The sequence below is a fragment of the Megalobrama amblycephala genome, linkage group LG22, assembly GCF_018812025.1.
Source record: "Megalobrama amblycephala isolate DHTTF-2021 linkage group LG22, ASM1881202v1, whole genome shotgun sequence".
Taxonomy (NCBI): domain Eukaryota; kingdom Metazoa; phylum Chordata; class Actinopteri; order Cypriniformes; family Xenocyprididae; genus Megalobrama; species Megalobrama amblycephala.
In genome coordinates, this window is record NC_063065.1 from 28,397,011 (window position 1) to 28,415,083 (window position 18,073).

At 37.6% G+C, this 18,073-nt stretch overlaps 1 protein-coding gene across 4 annotated transcripts in view; it reads right to left on the reverse strand.

The window, feature by feature from the left end:
• LOC125258394 (LYR motif-containing protein 4B) overlaps positions 1–18,073 on the reverse strand; it is a 92,456-nt gene that overhangs the window by 51,008 nt on the left and 23,375 nt on the right. Inside the window, exon 3 of one of the 4 annotated variants that reach the window (XR_007182601.1) lies at positions 13,149–13,235. The exons of the other annotated variants lie outside the window; for them this stretch is intronic. The gene's annotated coding sequence lies outside the window, so the exon portion shown is untranslated. The remainder of the gene's footprint in view (positions 1–13,148; positions 13,236–18,073) is intronic. 4 annotated transcript variants of the gene reach the window in all.

The window sequence follows — 18,073 nt, forward strand, 5'->3', positions numbered from 1 at the left end:
AATTCAATCGAGCATCTGTAGGATGTGCTGAACAAACAAGTCCGATCCACGGAGGCTCCACCTCACAACTTACAGGACTTAAAGGATCTGCTGCTAACATCTTGGTGCAGATACCACAGCACACCTTCAGGGGTCTAGTGGAGTCCATGCCTCGACGGGTCAGGGCTGTTTTGGCAGCAAAAGGAGGATCAACACAATATTAGGAAGGTGGTTATAATGTTATGCCTGATCGATGTGCAATCGATTCATTTTTATAACACTGAGGGAACATATTTACCGTGTAGATCTTGTTGCGGTTTCTTTCCCCCGTTTATGATTAAAATCAACAACAATAGAAATGTGAAACAATGTCCTCTGAATAGCTGACTGTTTCTTCGGGGAGGGATATGAATAGATAGACAAAATCAATATGCTGGTGACGGTGTGAAAAAGTGCTGAGCGGGGGAGCCCAGGGGGTGGCACGGCATGTCAGAGGTAAAAAAAAAAAAAAAAAAAAACAGAATAGGGAAAAACTGTGATGAATATGAAACAGAGGGTGGCTGTGCAGTCGCTGCTAAAGCGCAAAGTCAGGATCAGTCCCATCTGTCGGTGCACCACCATCAAGCCCAAAGGATTTGAGGGTTTGCTTGCTGTCCTCAAAGTGCCCCAAAGTTCCTCTGCAGTGGTCTTCGAGTTGTTATGAAAGTTATTTGTAATAGAAAGAGGTTAAAGAAGACCTATGATGCTTTTTCACGTTCATATTTCTTCAGTGTGTAATGTTGCTGTTTGAGCATGATAAAGCTCTGCAAGTTCCAAAGCAAGTCCCACCAGCAGGAGTTATTCTCTATATCAGTGCGCACTGTTTCTGAACTTCCTGAAACGCCTCCATTGTAGTCTTGAGTTTTCTTCCGGGAACGAACACGTCACAAGATTCCTCGTTTAAATAATTCCGACCCAAGGCATACACAAAATAAAGGGGCGGGGCCTGGTTGAGTTAGTAGTGTGTTGAAACTCACAGTTATGGTAAGGGGCGAGACATTTCCCAAACATGCTCAAAGCGCTTGACCAATCACAACACACTGGTCCAGCTGACCAATCAGAGCACATTGTGCTTTTCAGAAGGAGGAGCTTCATAGACAGAGGAACTAAAGACAGACTGGGAAGAGAGGAGTTGCAACAATGTCAAATATGTGAAAAATTATGTGTTTTTAAAGGGGTCATGAACTGCGTTGGTTTATTGTTTTATAATGTTTCCTGGGGTGCACTTATAATGTTACTATGCTTTTTACATCCAAAATTGTCAGAATTTATAAATAAAAGGCATTTTCCTACCCTGATTTCAGCCCTCTGATTCGAACGCTCTGTTTTAAGGGGCGTGTCTGCTGTGATACTTCAGTGTAAACACCCACTGCTGTGATTGGCTAACATCTTTCCATTTGAAATAGCCAAGTATTACTCTCTCTTTTAGCGTGTTTTTACTATTACAGCTCTCAAGGTTAACTAATGGTGAAAAGTGTTGCATTACATTTAGATCTATGGCATTATATTTAGATCGTGGCATGAAAGGTTGCAGTGATGAACACTGTGTAGCTGATCACAGACATGTTATTGAGCGCATGAAAGCAGTGATCTCGTCATTGTAACAATTTCTGCACTAACAAACGCTTTCATCTTCACTAACAGTGCAAACGTGATATAACTAAGAGATTTGTTAAATAAAATGGGAGTTTTGAGCGTCAGTCACTGATAAACTCGCTCTGTTTGATTGACAGTTTCAGTGCGTGCTGCTCCAGCAATTGTAAAGGGGGCTTTCTTTGATCGCTTTCTTTATATAATTTAATCACTGTTAGATAACAGACTATTTTCATCCTACTAAGAGAAACAACGCAAGTTGACGTTTAGTCACAGGTTTGATTTACTGACACACAGACAAAGAACATCTGACTGTACATGAATCATTAATATCAGATCAGGCATTAGAATTTCGTACATGTTGTCATTACTGTCGAGTCTAGGCACTGCACAATATTTTGTAATCCTCAACAGCATGTTTATTGCTTGCTAGCTCGAACCGGTTTAGGTTACTTATGTTACTTAGGCTACCTATTCTATTGCATGTCATGTGCAAATTGGTGGGCGGGGCTAAACATGCAGTGATGAAGTAGGCGTTGATCTTCTTCTGCGGAGGCGGTGCTTGCTGCCCTTTGACATCATAGATCCCCACTTTGTAAATCCTGTCGTTTGCTGGGTCTGGTGTCAATTAAAGCTTTTACTGGACTAACAAGGAAGTTTTCAGCTCTAAAACTTACAGGATATTCTTATAGTTAAATGACCTCATATATATGTCAAAAGCTCAAGGAAAATTTAAACCCCTTTAAACATTCAAGCATGAAATTTATTCCAGTAGAGCCCAAAAACAAAATCAAGACTTTGAAAAAGGGCGTAACAGGTCCTCTTTAAACTACTAATCAAGCTATCAAACTTTTGTCAGTGTTGTGCAAAAGCATTGTGAAGGTGTTGTTGTTTTTTATTTCTCGATTTCTTCAGGTCTAAACCTCTATTTTTAGACTGTATCAAATTAAGTCTGGGTAGCTCAACCCAGCTTCTGTAAATGTAATATCCAGCAGAGTTTAGCTCTGGCTCTAATCAAACACAATGCTGAAGGTCCTGGGAGTTCACTTGAAAATTACAGGCAGGTTTGTTAGATCAGGACTGGAGCTATGCTCTGCAGGAAAGCAGATTTCAGCGAAAAGGAACAAACACTCCTGAATCAAACTGAAAGCCCTTGGAAATTCATTAAAATTGTTTAGCATGTTTTATGTCAAGCAATTTTCACTTGTGCACTTGGGCTGGTAAAGGAGAGACTGAGATAGATGGAAGGAACTATATGGAAGAAAGGAGAAGAAATGAGAAAAGCAGAGACATTTTCAACAGAACATGAAGTCTAACTTCAAGACCTATAGACAATCTGTAATATCTAACAATACCAATAGAAAACTCTTCATTAGCATTTCCATTCACCTCAATGGCAGTTGCTCTGCTTGCTGCCATCTTTGCTTATGGACAATGACCTGGGTGGGATCATTGAACCAGCCATGTGCGAGGTCTTTCTTGATTTGGGGGATAAAGTTCACACACGGGCCTTAAGGCTGATTTATACTTCTGCGTTGAGTGTACGCTGTAGCTCCGGCGTAGGCCGTTTCTACCACGTGTAGCCTACGACGTAAAAAACTGGCGTGGAGAAATAGGAGAAGAGCGAGCATTTTCAACTTCCATAGGAATGAAATACGCTCTGTTTCAGGGGACACATGCCGTCAAACTGCAACAAAAGTCATTACCTATTTGCAGTTACTATTTGTAAGCTTCACTGTCAACGTACATGACAAGCTGCGTCTTCTTCGGCTTTTGCCTTTATACTTAAAATGACCGCAGACACTGCCTACTAGTGGTCTGCATGCACGTCGATGCGGACAACGACGCAGAAGTATAAATCAGCCTTTAGTAACTCATTGCACCATTTGTTCTTGAGGCAGACTTAGTAAATACTTCGCATTTTCAGAGCTGATATTGTGGCTTTATATATGGTCAGACAATTGCATGTGTCTTAACATTTTACCAAAATCAAGCTCAAATGGAGTTTTTGACCAGCAAATGTCAGACATACACATTTTTAGTCAAGACAACTTCATTTCTACACTGAAAAAAGTGAAACTACGGTGTTGTTCATTTAAAGCGCATTTTTATATTGGACAATAAAATCAGGTTTCTGGTTTAAACCTTTTTTTCAGTTTCCTTAAAGCAAATAACGAAGCCCCTAGAACAAATTAAAAACAACAATTTGTTAAGATATTTTTATTTTAAACCAGATTTTTCATGTCATACCACATGCTCACATCAACTAACTCACGTCAACATTCGAAAATGTGTTAATTTAACGAAAATAAGTGTTTTTCATTCACATTTATGGTTAGTGGCAGGATGGACAATTAGGTTATTACTTTACAACAACTTGTTTGTGCAAAATACATCAATGATCGAAATAACGTTGAATCAATGTTAATGTGTCAATGGTAATGACATTGAATCAATGTCACTTTTGCACCCTCAATTAATGTTAAATCAATGTTAAATTTCAACAATAAATCAATGGTAATGGCATTGAATCAGGGTTACAATGTGATGTTGGTTCAACATCATGCTTCCACTCTCAGAAGATGAAACACAACTGACTCAAAGCTACACAGCCTGAAATCAACTGAAGATAAAAGAAGACATTAAATCTCTCAAGATCTCAGCAGAAGTTCTTTTTGAGAATTAACAGGTTTAGATGTTGATGTTTTATTAAAAATGTTTGGTCACCATTTTGGTGGTCAGTGGTTCCTTTAGTTGGACAGTTTTTGTCTGAGTTTGTGCTCTTTGCAACAGTGTTTAACAAAACACACCATTTGTTGCAAAGAAACCAGAAACAAAATGAAGGTGTGATATAGTTTTCATCATCATAAAGCAAAATCATTTACTAATTGCTATCCAGAGCAAAAGAGCATATTTGTTTTTAATAGGTTATATTCACCAACAATGTTTTCTTGCTACAGATCAGACATTCTGAATCTTGACTTTTAAAGTTAAAATTTTTTAAAACATTTTTGACACACACAGACATCAAGAATCAACGTATGAATCTCAACAATGGTGACATGCTTCATGTTGCAATGCATGCTGGGAGCCACCATAGTATACAACTCATAACATTTTGTCTTGTGACTAAAGAGAATAAATTGATTTAGGTTTTATTAAAATATATCTAGTTTGTACTGAATCAGAAATTTAACTTGAGTAAACTTAATAAAATTCCTTGTAACAATATTACAGCAATTCTTTTAGTTTAGTCCGAAGTAAATATTATACTTGGATGTTATGGTAAAAAGTACGTTTTTCCAAAGTAAAAATTTTAAGTGGTACTAAAGTAAAATAATGATTTGGTCTCCATAAAAAACAATATTTTAACTTTGTTTCAATGTAATTTTTTTTACTTTGGGCTGAAGAACTATTTTGTTTGATATTAAAATAAAATTTAAAGTTTTAACCAAATTAAAAATATAGTTTGAGAAAAACTAATAAATTTAGCTGTAACAAATTACAGCAATTTTTTTTAAGTTGGTCCAAAGTATAATTTTTTTCAGTGTATAGAGCTTCATACAATACAGATTGTTTCAAAGCAGCTTTACAGTGATAATGATTCAATAGCTGTGTGCCCATTACCCTTCAAATTGAAAATACACCCAAAGGAAACACGTACATTTCGCAAAAACTCAATTACTTGTATATTGCCAAACAAATAAAAAAATAAAAAATAAATAAAATACGCTCGCATGAGGTGGTTTTTCAGGCAATTCGAAAAAGGAATATTTTGCAAAACTGAATTTTTTTTTTTTTTTTGCATTTACAGGTCATCTGGTGTATGTAAAAGTCGATCATTCTTTAAAGATGGCGTGGTATGTATGAACAGAAGATGAGACAGAGTTCTTTATTAAACTCATTAAAGACAAAATAATTACAGGAATACTGGATTCTAAACAACAAACAAATGGCACAATTTATCAATATCTCAAAGCAGATTTGAGGGAGAAACACCTAGAAACACCTCATACAAGTATAAGTGTATTTCCTTGCCATTAATGCTTGGATAACACACTTGTGTCTCCTTAAATGAAAAATAATGGCTAGTGCAGTGGCTGTAATATACTTAACCCTACTAACATCCATTGCCATGATTTTTGTAATGACTTGTCACGAGAGGTAAAAAAAACAAACAAAAAAAAAAGTTTTTAAGCGTTTCCGGTTAATGGAAACGCCGTCATTTTGCAATAGTTTTTAATCGACCTTTAGAAAATATCGCAAAAGTTTTGTCGCAAATCTTTAATGGAAACTCGGCTATTGATGCAAACAGAGTTCATTTCGACTGTACAGCAGCTCTAAAAGAAAATAGTGTCATTGTTCAGCTGAAGTCAGTTCTCATTCAATAGTGTCAGTGCAGTCAAATCAATAAGATTGTTGAATATTATGTGTCCCCAACTAAGTAAGCCAGAGGCAACAGTGGCAAGAACACAAAAAAAAAAAACCTTGGGAGAAAGCAGGCTCAGTTGGGGGGCCAGTTCTGCTGTAGCCAACGAATGAACATGGTGTGATTATGATTCAGGCTGCATCAAAAGTCAGAAATCAGTTTTATAATTGCCGCATCTGAGGCTGTAAGTGCATCAACTTACAGGTTATAAAGTTTACTGTTATGTGGACACTCAGTTGTTTCTGTCATTTGGTCAACATCTCATGTTATAAAAGATGAAGTGCTATGCACCGGCTATTTAAGACAGAATTGGCTATGCCTTGACAACAAATGCTAGACTAAGACACTCTTCTCCGCTCCTCAAATACATCAAATATTAGCCACCCGACAAATTGCAACGCCAGGCACAATGCAAGTGTCTTTTGCTAGTTTCGCCCAGCACAGTTATCATTCTCATGTCAAGCGCCACGTTATTTTAATAGCAAATGCACTTGCGCCCACCTGTTCACCCATGGGCGTGCTGATCTGAAAACAAAGTGTGTTCAGGTGCATTGTTGGCATGTTGCTATTTTGAGGCCACTAAAAATGACTGCTCCATTGACCAACAAAAACCTGCTCTAAAGTCAATGGCACAGTATTTTTATATGTTTATTTTTTTGTTATTTAAAGGGCGTGTTAGGAAATATGCACCTGCACAATGCGCGTACACTCTGCTTGTTACACACACAGGGATGCGCAGCAGCACACAAACATGCCAAATATTAAAAATGTATTTAAACTCTTCAGGTTGAGGGTGTCTATATTCTGCCATTTAAATAGAAATCCGCCAGACTCTGATTTGTTTATTGCACATTACGCCCAAAACACACCCATGACTCATTAAGAGACTAGGTACAATCCTTCTGGACAATGCACCTGGCGCACTTACCATTTTTTTCCGTGTTAAACTAGCAAAAGTGGATTCAGACATGCCCTAAATGCACCTGCGGCATGCGCTTCAGACCATGCACTTATATCATTAAAATAGGGCCCTTAAACCAGACACGACTTTTTCCGCATCACATCGCATCGCATCGCACCGCAACAGCTAAAACCTGTCTACACTGAACGTGACAAAGCACTTGGACTATGTCAGAAATAAAACGGGGAATCCGTTTACTGTTGGGAATTTGTTGCGTCACGCCGCATCCAGTGTAGACAATATGTAGACAATAGTGTAGACAATATCACTGATTATAATGGGTTCTATTGTTTTTTGACGCGTCGCATCGCACCGCTCGCGTACTGGTGTAGACACTGTGTTAGTGTTTCTTGAGTAAAGAAAATGCTGTACTTATTAAAAGAATTATTTATTTGCCATTGCATTGCAAACAAGCAGAGACGTCCAAACTGTGTGCAGGCACTTCAAGATAGAGGCGGGGCGGAGTCAGTTTGGGACAGTTTGAGGATCCAATGGAGTTACAAGGTTTAGTTACAAGCACTTAATAATACTTTTCATTGGTTAAATATTTGCAAAAATCACAGAAGTAAAGGGTGACCAATATTAATGATTTATGAAAAAAAGATGAATGAAATAGGGAGATACGAGGTTTCCGCCCGCCAGCGACAATATATGCCTTACTGACCCTCAACTTTTGAACAGTAGTGTAAATATGCATCTTTAAAATCCTCAAAATGTTCCACAGAAAAAAAGTAAGTCAACCACGAACAGCTTGGAACAACATGAGAGTGAGTAAATGATGACAGATTTTTAATTTTTGGGTAAACTATCCCTTGAAAACATTGTAAGTATGGAAAAGTTCTGAAGAATGACCCATATAAGGAGATCATAATTAATAAACCATCCGAGGCAGAAGAACACACACACAACATGCTCTCTGGTCTATAGTGATCAAACAGGAGATTCAGCACCATGGATAGAGTCAATTCAATTCAGCACCACGGACAGCTCACTGCCACCTGAGCAAAGTCACATGGGATTCCAGTATCTCTGCTTAATCCAAAAGAAATGAGGGGTGGAAACTGGAAAAAACACAATAATAAATAAATAACAATGAGAGGAAAAAACACACACAAGAGCAAAAGAGGCTGAGAAAGACAAACACTACATTCGTTCCCCTGCCACAGTCTTTTCATTTTTTCTTTCGGGCACTGAAGCAGAGGTTAGATAAACACAGGGATGTGTAGAGAGAAATGCATTGTATTAAGAGGTGAGCAGTTGCCTCAAGGGGAATGTATTCATTCCTTCTGCTTGCTCAGCTCTCCACACAACATTGTTTTTTTTTTTTTTTTTTATGAAACATTCTGCTTTTATTGGCCATTTTACAGGCAATACTGCCACAGGTGTTTGACTGCATTAAAACGAAACACTAGAGGAAGTGCTCAGCAAACTCAATCTGAGCCGCCCGTTGAAAACCAAAGAGAAATCCGAATAACAAAATCGATTGCAGGGGAGTTTAGCCACTACTGATTGACTAGGTGGACTATGAGAAATGGCATTCATGCTTTGTGTTGTTCACCAGCATGAAACAGAGGAGTAGGAGGAATATAAATGAACAGGGTACCTAAAAATTAAAATTCAGTCATCATTTACTCCTCATTTCTCATTCAAAACCCATATTCGTTGTGAATCTTGAATACTCCAGTCCCCATCCATGTAAAGGAGAGGCAGGATAAACTTCAGAATTTCTCCTTTTGTGTTCTACAAAAGCCAAGTCATACAGTTTCATATCTGTCACATTAATGCAGTTTAACAGTATAACTGAAAGCCAAGTAAACATATCACAGCTGTAAATATTACTGTTGTGATCTGCGATGAACACAGCATTTGTTGCTGGATTTAGAAGCTATTTTCAGGATATGGCGTTTACCCAACATAACGGGTGAATATCTCTCTTTTATCTTGGGCGGAGATGTTATGTGATTTGAAAAGCTGCCATGAGGACTTAAGTTTATGACTTAAGTTAAAACAGAGGAGGAAATGTGGAGAATGTGTGTGAAAAATTGTGTGAAAAAATGAAAATGTCTTCTTGCCTGTAAAGAATTATTAAATTCATATTGATATTGGGGCTTTTATCAGATAAAATCGATGCATGAGATTAATTTGATTAATTGAAAGGCATATAATTATTGTATATAACAAATACTTAATTACATTTTTTTAAATGGATTGAAAGGCATAATTTTGATTTTTGTTTAGTTTGTTGCATTAATGCACTTTGAATGTAGCTGGCATCCATCCATCCATCCATCCATCCATCCATCCATCCATCCATCCATCCATCCATCCATCTCAATCTTCATCTACACATTTATATTCATATATTGTCTCTATGAATATAGAATTCAGCCAAAAGGTTAAAAAAAAAAAAAAAAAAAAAAAAAAAAAAGGAAGAAGAAGAAGAAGAAGAAGAAGAAGAGATTTTTCAGCTATACTGCATCACCCAATACTATTTTCGACACAACAAAATACATTGCAATGCAAAAAAAAAACATGCTGGTCCTCTGGCCACACATTTATCTATGGCTGTTCAGCAAGCATAAAGATCTTGTGGACCATAAGTCACATTAGCAGTCAAATTTCATCTCTGTAGCAAGAGAGGAGCAGAGAGGTTTTGACACTGAGTACCTTCAGTAGTAGTTAGTGGAAATTGATTGTTCAGCAGGGGATAATCTGGACGAGAGCATTGAAGAGGTAAATCACATCAATACTGTATTTCAAAACACAAGTGGATGGAAGTCATGGCCGTAGACGGTCAATATCCTCACCCGAGGCATCAGATGTGCTGTGACAGGCTTGCTTTGGCATTCACCCATACAGATATGCTTGCACACACAACCACAAGTGTGATAGCTCACTAAAAGGACTGTTCACATTTGAGATTCAAATGTAATCTGGATCAAAGATGAAGTAGCTTTGAAGGTGTGTTTGTATTGTAAATGAGAATGTGTGCATTGGGATGGAGGTTCAGACAGTGACGGAAAACAAAATGCACAATCCCATAGGGAGGAAAACATGTTTGCTGCAACTCAAAGTCATCAGAGAAAGATAAAATGGCATTGCAATTCTTGCGAAACACCTAAACATGGACGTATCGCCCTCTGGGGGTGAAAACATGGGAGTTATTCCAACAGAAAACAAGTCATTTACACAGAATACTTCTGTCTGAACTTTAAGTAAGAACTGAGTTGAAGGGAAAATAAACATAACATACAAATAAACTAAAATATTAACAATCACAATAAATACAAAATAAGTGCAGATGAATACAGGGACCAACACATATTTGCATTAATCATTCAAATTACATTTTGCCGTGATCATGGACATTAGGGCTGCACAATTTGGAGAAAAACATACAATTGTGGTCTTCTAAGTAAAAAGTAAAATAAATAAAAATTACAGGTTTTCTGTGACTGTTTGTAGAGCTGCACAATTTGGCCAGATTGTGTGATTAAATATTAATACAGCTATTAAAATAAATATATATATAGTAAATATGTAAAAAAATGTACGAATGTATTTCACTAAAACACATATATTCAATTAAATTGCACCCTTCACTATTTGATAATCACACGAAGTCATATCACTGGAGGGAAATAGCACTGGATAAGGATGAAACTTTATAGCACTTGTCTCGAGCACCTGTGTTCACGCACCTCTAACGGACGTCTTTAGGGTCCTTGTTAGCATGCCTGCCTCCCATGCCGAAAATGCTGGTTAGAATCCTGCTCGATTCTATTGGTGCCGTGACCCAGATGGGAGTGAGGTTTAGGGGGTGAGTGTAGTGGAGGCTAGCTTGTAAGTGCTGTGCAGGTAAACCTTACTCCCCTGGCCTCAAGAGGTACACTTGCAACTGATGCTAGAGACCTGCCTCCCATACCGGAAACGCCAGTTCGAATCCTGCTCGGAGCGGGGTGAGTAGAACTGGAAGGCTTCCATTGGTGTTATGACCTGGATGGGAGTGAGGTTTAGACGGTGAGTGTAATGGGGCCAGCTAGTAAAGCTGTGCAGGTAAACCTCACTACCCTGGCCTCAAGAGGTGCACTGGCAACTTATGCTAGAGACTCACCTCCCATGCCGGAAACACTGGATAGAATCCCACTCGGAGCGGGGCGAGTAGAACCAGAAGGGTTCCACTGGTGCCGTGACCCGGCTGGGAGTGAGGTTTAGGGGGTGAGTGTAGTGGAGGCTAGCTTGTAAGTGCTGTGCAGGTAAACCTTACTCCCCTGGCCTCAAGAGGTACACTGGCAACTGATGCTAGAGACCCGCCTCCCATGCCGGAAACGCCAGTTTGAATTCTGCTCGGAGCGTGGCGAGTAGAACCGGAAGGTTTCCATTGGTGCCGTGACCTGGATGGGAGTGAGGTTTAGGGGGTGAGTATAATGGAAGCCAGTAAGAGCTGTGCAGGTAAACCTCACTCCCCTGCCCTCAAGAGGTGCACTGGCAACTGATTCTAGAGACCCACCTCCCATGCCAGTTCGAATCCCGCTCGGAGTGGGGCGAATAGAACCGGAAGAGTTCCATTGGTGCCGTGACCCGGATTGGGAGTGAGGTTTAGGGGGTGAGTGTAATGGAGGATAGCTAGTAAGATGTGTGCAGGTAAACCTCACTCCCCTGCCCTCAAGAGGTGCACTGGCAACTAATGCTAGAGACCAGCCTCCCACGCCGGAAACACTAGTTTGAATGCCGCTCTGAGAGGGGAAGTAGAACCGGAGGGGTTACACACCTATAAAATGTAATATATTTTAATAGGCTGGGCATTCACAGTAAGCGTACACACAAAAACTGAAGTATACTTTGAGCTGAACCACTAGGCCAAGTCTCCAACTGCACTTTTGAATAAGATCACATTCTCATTGTCACAACAAAATGCTTGGCCATTAATTCTTGTCTTAGTTCACTCATCTGGTTTATTTTCCATTCACCTCTCGATCCGGTCTGGAACTAATCTATAAATCATTCAGGTCTGCTCACCATCATGTTCAAAATGGAGACAAACATAAATTATGTCATGTCAAAAGCATTAATGAGCAGAAAGCAACAGCTTGACTGTGTTGACACTGGCTCTCAAGAGAATTTAGCAGTCACATTTTTTGTGTCTCATCAGGACAGATTTCTCACAGCTGTGGTGCACTGATAGAAAATGAAATCATGACACTATTGTGTTGATTATTTTACACTGTATAGAAAAGCTTGTCTTGAATACTAATATGGACTGCATTATCATATTTTAATTTATTTCAATTTGTTTTAATATAATTGATAATATGTGGTAGAGAGAGGACAGAATGGTTAGGGGGGGTTAGGTGTCAATCGGGAAATGTTGCAAGCCAGATTCAAACTTGCACCTCCCACATGAGCACCACAACTACATACAAAATCACATACAGTACTTCCCCACTGCATAGTAGGCAAAAAACAATATGAGAAAAGAGTAGGATGTCTGAATTCAAAGTATTCCTAAAACATTAGGCGAAAAGTACCAGGATGACCTACTACTTCTGAAGTGCGCATACGATGGACAATATGGACACTTTACTATTCCATGAGGCCAAGGGGAAAGTATTTGTCAATGGCAGTGAAGCGACACAACTGACTGGTAGGTCATATGATAGTGACAACATGGGGAATGTAGTAAATCTGAATTACATCTTTAATGCATGCACTCGTACTATATAAAAGATACTTTTTAAATGGCTGTAAATGACCTCAGCTCTGATTGGTTACAGAGTATGTGAGCAGCTCAGAGTGGGCTCTGATTTGCTAACGTTTCTGCATGTGAATTTCATATTGCGTACTTCAAACTGTCTACAATCTCGGTTCCATTTTTCATGTTATGTTCCATTTTAATGCACAACTCTAGTCAAACCTAAGGTAGTGGAGAGGATAAGAGAGAGACTGCGTGTGAACACACACACACACACACACACACACACACACACACACACACACACACACACACACACACACACACACACACACACACACATCACTCTTGCTGTTTATGGGAAGTCCTGTCCTCTCCATGGCAAAATTTACACACACCATTATAAATCAGACTCATTTTGGTCCCGGTGAATATATAGCCTTTAATTCAGTCACCTGAGGGTCGAGGGGAGGTTAAGGCGGGAAAGCCCTGAATTAATCTGGTCAGGCGTCTCACACAGGCGTCTAATCCACCATTTAGCCCTGGAAAACACCAAAGCAACCATGAAAGACACCCGTTTTTGCTAATCTGAGATGGAATAAATGTCTTCAATCTCTGTCCCAGAGATTAATTTAGTAACACTGGTAACTGGTTAATTTTGGACCGTGGAAAGTGCTGCTCATATAATGCAAACAATCAATCAGATTGAGCAAAAGAATGGATTAAAATGGAGAAAACAAAAGTTCAGAGGAAAATATCCAAGATGTAGAGTGATGTCAAATGCAGTATGACTCATTAAACTCTGTTTGTAGAAACACTGTTAGGGCAGAGGGTTCCTGGTGAGAGGGGCATCTGGACCATTTTCAAACAGATTTTCCTGCTCCCACGAATCGAATGGGATCCAATTTTTTTAAACATTACATTTTAGCATACATGCACAATGCAATGCAAATGTAAACATGGTTACATAAAATGAGCTTCTTAAAATTATCAGTAATAATCAGTAATGCTTTGCCCTGTATAGCAGAATTTTACAGCAAGTGTTTAACAAGCTACAAGACAGCTTTAAATTCATAATAAATAAAATTTCTAGCAATTATTGCACATTTTCATTTTGAATACAATCTATTATTTAATAAAAAATATTTATGTGGGTGAAAATGTAATAAACAATATCTCTTTAAAATCATTTTAAAAATACAATACTGTTCAAAAGGTTTGAGGTCGTTTGTTTTTGATATAGTTTAATAATTTAATAGTTGTGCTGCTTCATATTTTTTGTGGAAATTGTAATACTTTTTCAGGATTCTTTGATAAATGGAAGTTCAAAAGAACAGAAATCTTTTACATTAACATAATAAATATCTTTTCCTCACCCTCATGTCGTTCCAAACCTGACTTTCGTTCATCTTTGGAACACAAATGAAGATCTTTTTTAATGGAATCTGAGAGATTTCTGTCCCTCCATTGACAGTCTACGCAACTACCACTTTGACACTTCAAAAAGTTCATAAAGAGATTGTAAAACTAATCCATATGAATTGAGCGCTTTAGTCCAAATTTTCTGAAAAGATGTGATCGCTTTATAAGACGAAAAGATTGAATTTAGGCTTTTATTCACATATGAACATTGATCAGCGAACATAAACAGAAGCTCAACCGAACCTGCATGAATGCACAAGAACAAACCTCTTGAGTAACACACGAGAATGAACCTCATTGGTTCTTGCGAAAGCTCAAACTTGCTGTGTAACATGAGAATAAACCTCACTGGTTCACATAGTCTCTTCAAAAAATTCATGTGGATTAGTCTTACAATCTCTTTATGAACTTTTTGAAGCATCAACGTGGTAGTTGCGTAGACTGTCAATGGAGAAACAGAAATCTCTCTGATTTTATTAAAAAATATCTTCATTTGTGTTCCGAAGATGAACGAACGTCTTACGGGTTTGGAATGACATGGTTAAGTAAATGATGACAGAATTTTATTTTTTGGGAGAATTAACCCTTTAAATTCTCTTTTGTGCTGGAGCCAGTGAAAACATTGGCAAGTCCAATAGAAATCGGAAGAAAAAATCCTTACAGCTCAGCCCTGCTGTCTACAGATAGGGGGCATTAATATCGCACAGCATGTCTTTACTATAAAATGTAAATTTCCTCTAATAAAGAGATATTTACATAAAAATCTAATGGAAACATGTTTTGTTCCTTTGATCCTATAAGACAAACCACATAACATGAAAGTATGCCATCTAAAAAAAGAACAAGGATTGAGAACGCACAGAAAACAGTCAGTGTCACAAAAGAGCATCTGAGCAGGGCAAGATTGGCACAGTGACTCATTGATTGGAGCGGATCCACCTCTCCTCAAACACGCTTACAGAAGAGCTGAAGACATAGGTCCGTGCCAGTCTGCGGTGTGGGTGTGTGCAGAGGGTGGGATGCATGCTGGTGGTGTCACGACACACAACGGGACATTATATGTATGTTCATGTGCATGTGCGCGCCACAGGGAGAGCCGTGGGTCTGGCTTCCTACAGCAGCCTGAAGCCTGTATGCTGTGATGTGTCTGAGTCAACAGAGCGCTGGATGACTGTTGCGCTGCTTATGGTGTCAGTGGCGGAGACATGCAGAAGACACCTCCACAAACACTACAACAGACGCTCACAAGTACGTAAATGCAACTGTGAACCTTGACAGTCTCGTTGTACATGGAGTGAGGTTGAAAAGTCTGGGACCACTGGTGGAAATGCCTTTATTTAGCAGTTTTCTGATTTAAAGTGCCCCTGTTATGTTATTTTAAAGTTTTTGTTTTAGGAGTCTCCTAGGTTTACATAAATCAAAGGTCAGCAAACACTTTAATTTTCTTATAATATACATCGCAGCATCAGCTCTTTTCTTACAGTGTCTAAAACGGTTTGATAAAGGATTCAGTCTCTCTAATTCCTAGAGCCTCTGCTCTAATTGGTCACTTATGTCTCTCTGTGTTAATCTTGTGCAAAAACACACAAAATAACACTTAATTTCAACATTTATTTTCCTTATATAGTCTGACACAAAGCATGCTGGGAATTAGAAATCTGCTGCAACTCAATCATATTAAGTTCAGCTTACTAACAGTCAAATTTTGAGTTCATGCAACATTATTTTATTAAATACAATGAACTTTCATTATTATTTGAGTGAAACAAACTCATTTCATTAATTTCACTGTTTGGTTTTACAGTGAATAATTACTCAGTTTATCAGTTAGAAAGCTCAAAAGACAAAAAGACAAAATAAATAGATTGTTTTTATGGTTTTCATTTTTAATTGAAGATCTTGTGTTAACCTAATAATAATTTAGATTACAAAAACAAATGAAATGCATTTTGATTATTACACTATTTTAATAAAAAAATAAAAAATAAATCTACCAATGGCATTGGTAATTATAATGTAATATCAGCAAGTCTCTAGTCATAAATTTACCTATTTGATCTGCACAATAAATACTGCAGAATTAAACAGTTCTTACTTGATTTTACATCTTTAAAACACTTTTAAGTTTTTTAAATCTTAAAACTATTTATTTTTGTTGTGTTCCGCTTGTGTTCTTGCGACAGTATAGCAGTGACAAACCTTTGTAATCAAGGGGGCGATAGAGTTACCTTTTAAATGCCGATGCGGTATTATGTCAAGAACAGTTTAACTAAGATTAAATAACTTGCTCAGCGAAGATTCTCTTCAGAACAAATTCAGAAAAGCCTAAAATCAAGCATTGCATTGCTAAAAGCACTTTGTAGAGCAGGTATCAGGCTTTAGTCAAGGCAACTTGCATTTCGAAATAGTGTGAAACCAGCTCTTCTGAGCCTCACTCTATAACTTTCATTGAAGATCTTGTTTTAACTCCCCAGGAAGTTAAACTTCATTGATTCCCATGCTGAGAGTGTCAGGGTGACAGAAGCTCTTAATGCAGACAGCATGATGGACTGATCTCTGAGGCTGTACTTTGATTCAGTTTCAAAGAACAGCTCACCGTCTTTGGTACGAGACACGAAACAAATTATCCCAGTGCTTCCTATTCTTCCATCAACCCATTTTTTTTGTGTAGTTCTTTACATATATCTGTACGTTTTCATATTTCAAGAAAAAACAAATGTTTTTGAGTAGGAATGTGCCTGAAGCCAAATACCTTATTCGGAAAGGAATTGATAATGGCTTCAAAACAAACAACGAATAATTCTACCAAATAATATAAAAAAATAAAAAAAAAAAAATAAAAAAAATATTATATATATATATATATATATATATATATATATATATATATATATATATATATATATATATATATATATATATATTATGAAGACACAGTCACTCTTTGTGTTCGCTGGATAACAGGTGAGCCAGTGGATAGCACAATATTATACATAAACCTCTAAAATCACTACACAACAATGATAATGTGAAGTGAATGAGTGTAAACTCAAGTCAAATGTTGCTGTCTCTGTGTGGCGCTCAGAAATCAAAGCTTGGCAAGAGTAATATCAACTAAAATACTAAATCATACTAAATTTTCTACTATTTGATATGTATATTTAAATTATTTAAATCTATTATTACTACTATCTAGTTTTTACTAGAAGATATTTTGTGATCGTGAAAGGTCCCCGAGCCAGGACTCGAACTCAGGTCACCCGAACATTTAGAAGATACGTAAATAACTTATAAATATAATAAAATAATTATTTTATGAGTTATAACAAGGCATTTTTAAATGATAACTACAAATTAAAGAGAATTCAAAACATTCAAAAAGGTCTTCAAGTAATTTTACGAACTTGTAGTTAAAGCCACACCCACTTCCAGTTTTACCCGAAGAGATATACTAATAATTTTGAGATTGTTACAGATACAGATAAAAATATTGACAAATATTTACTTTTTTGCTCACCAGCCACTTTGGCTAGTGGTTTTCCAAAGTTACTACCCACTCAGCCACAATTTTGACATTTGAAAAAACTGCCATATGGATATTTTTATTATCTCATAATTTGGCAGCAGGTATATTAGGCTGCTGTCACTTTAAGACCTGACACTTGGATCCATTATACTGTTACACATGCGTTAAAACATAACTGACTGTGCTTACGTGAATAATCGCCAAAACTGGCATTTTTACATTATTTTGTGTGTATTTGACTGTTTAGGAACTATAAGCAATGAAAAATGACTCAATTTAGTACTGAGAAGTGGCTTTATGTGCGTGTACTTTGGGTGTGAGCACAAAATTTGTGGGAACGAGTAAAATTATGCGCAATACGTGCAATCCTACGCCGAAATTCAAGCCCTGTAACACCAACAATATTCATCAAGAGCAAATGAAACAAGTGAG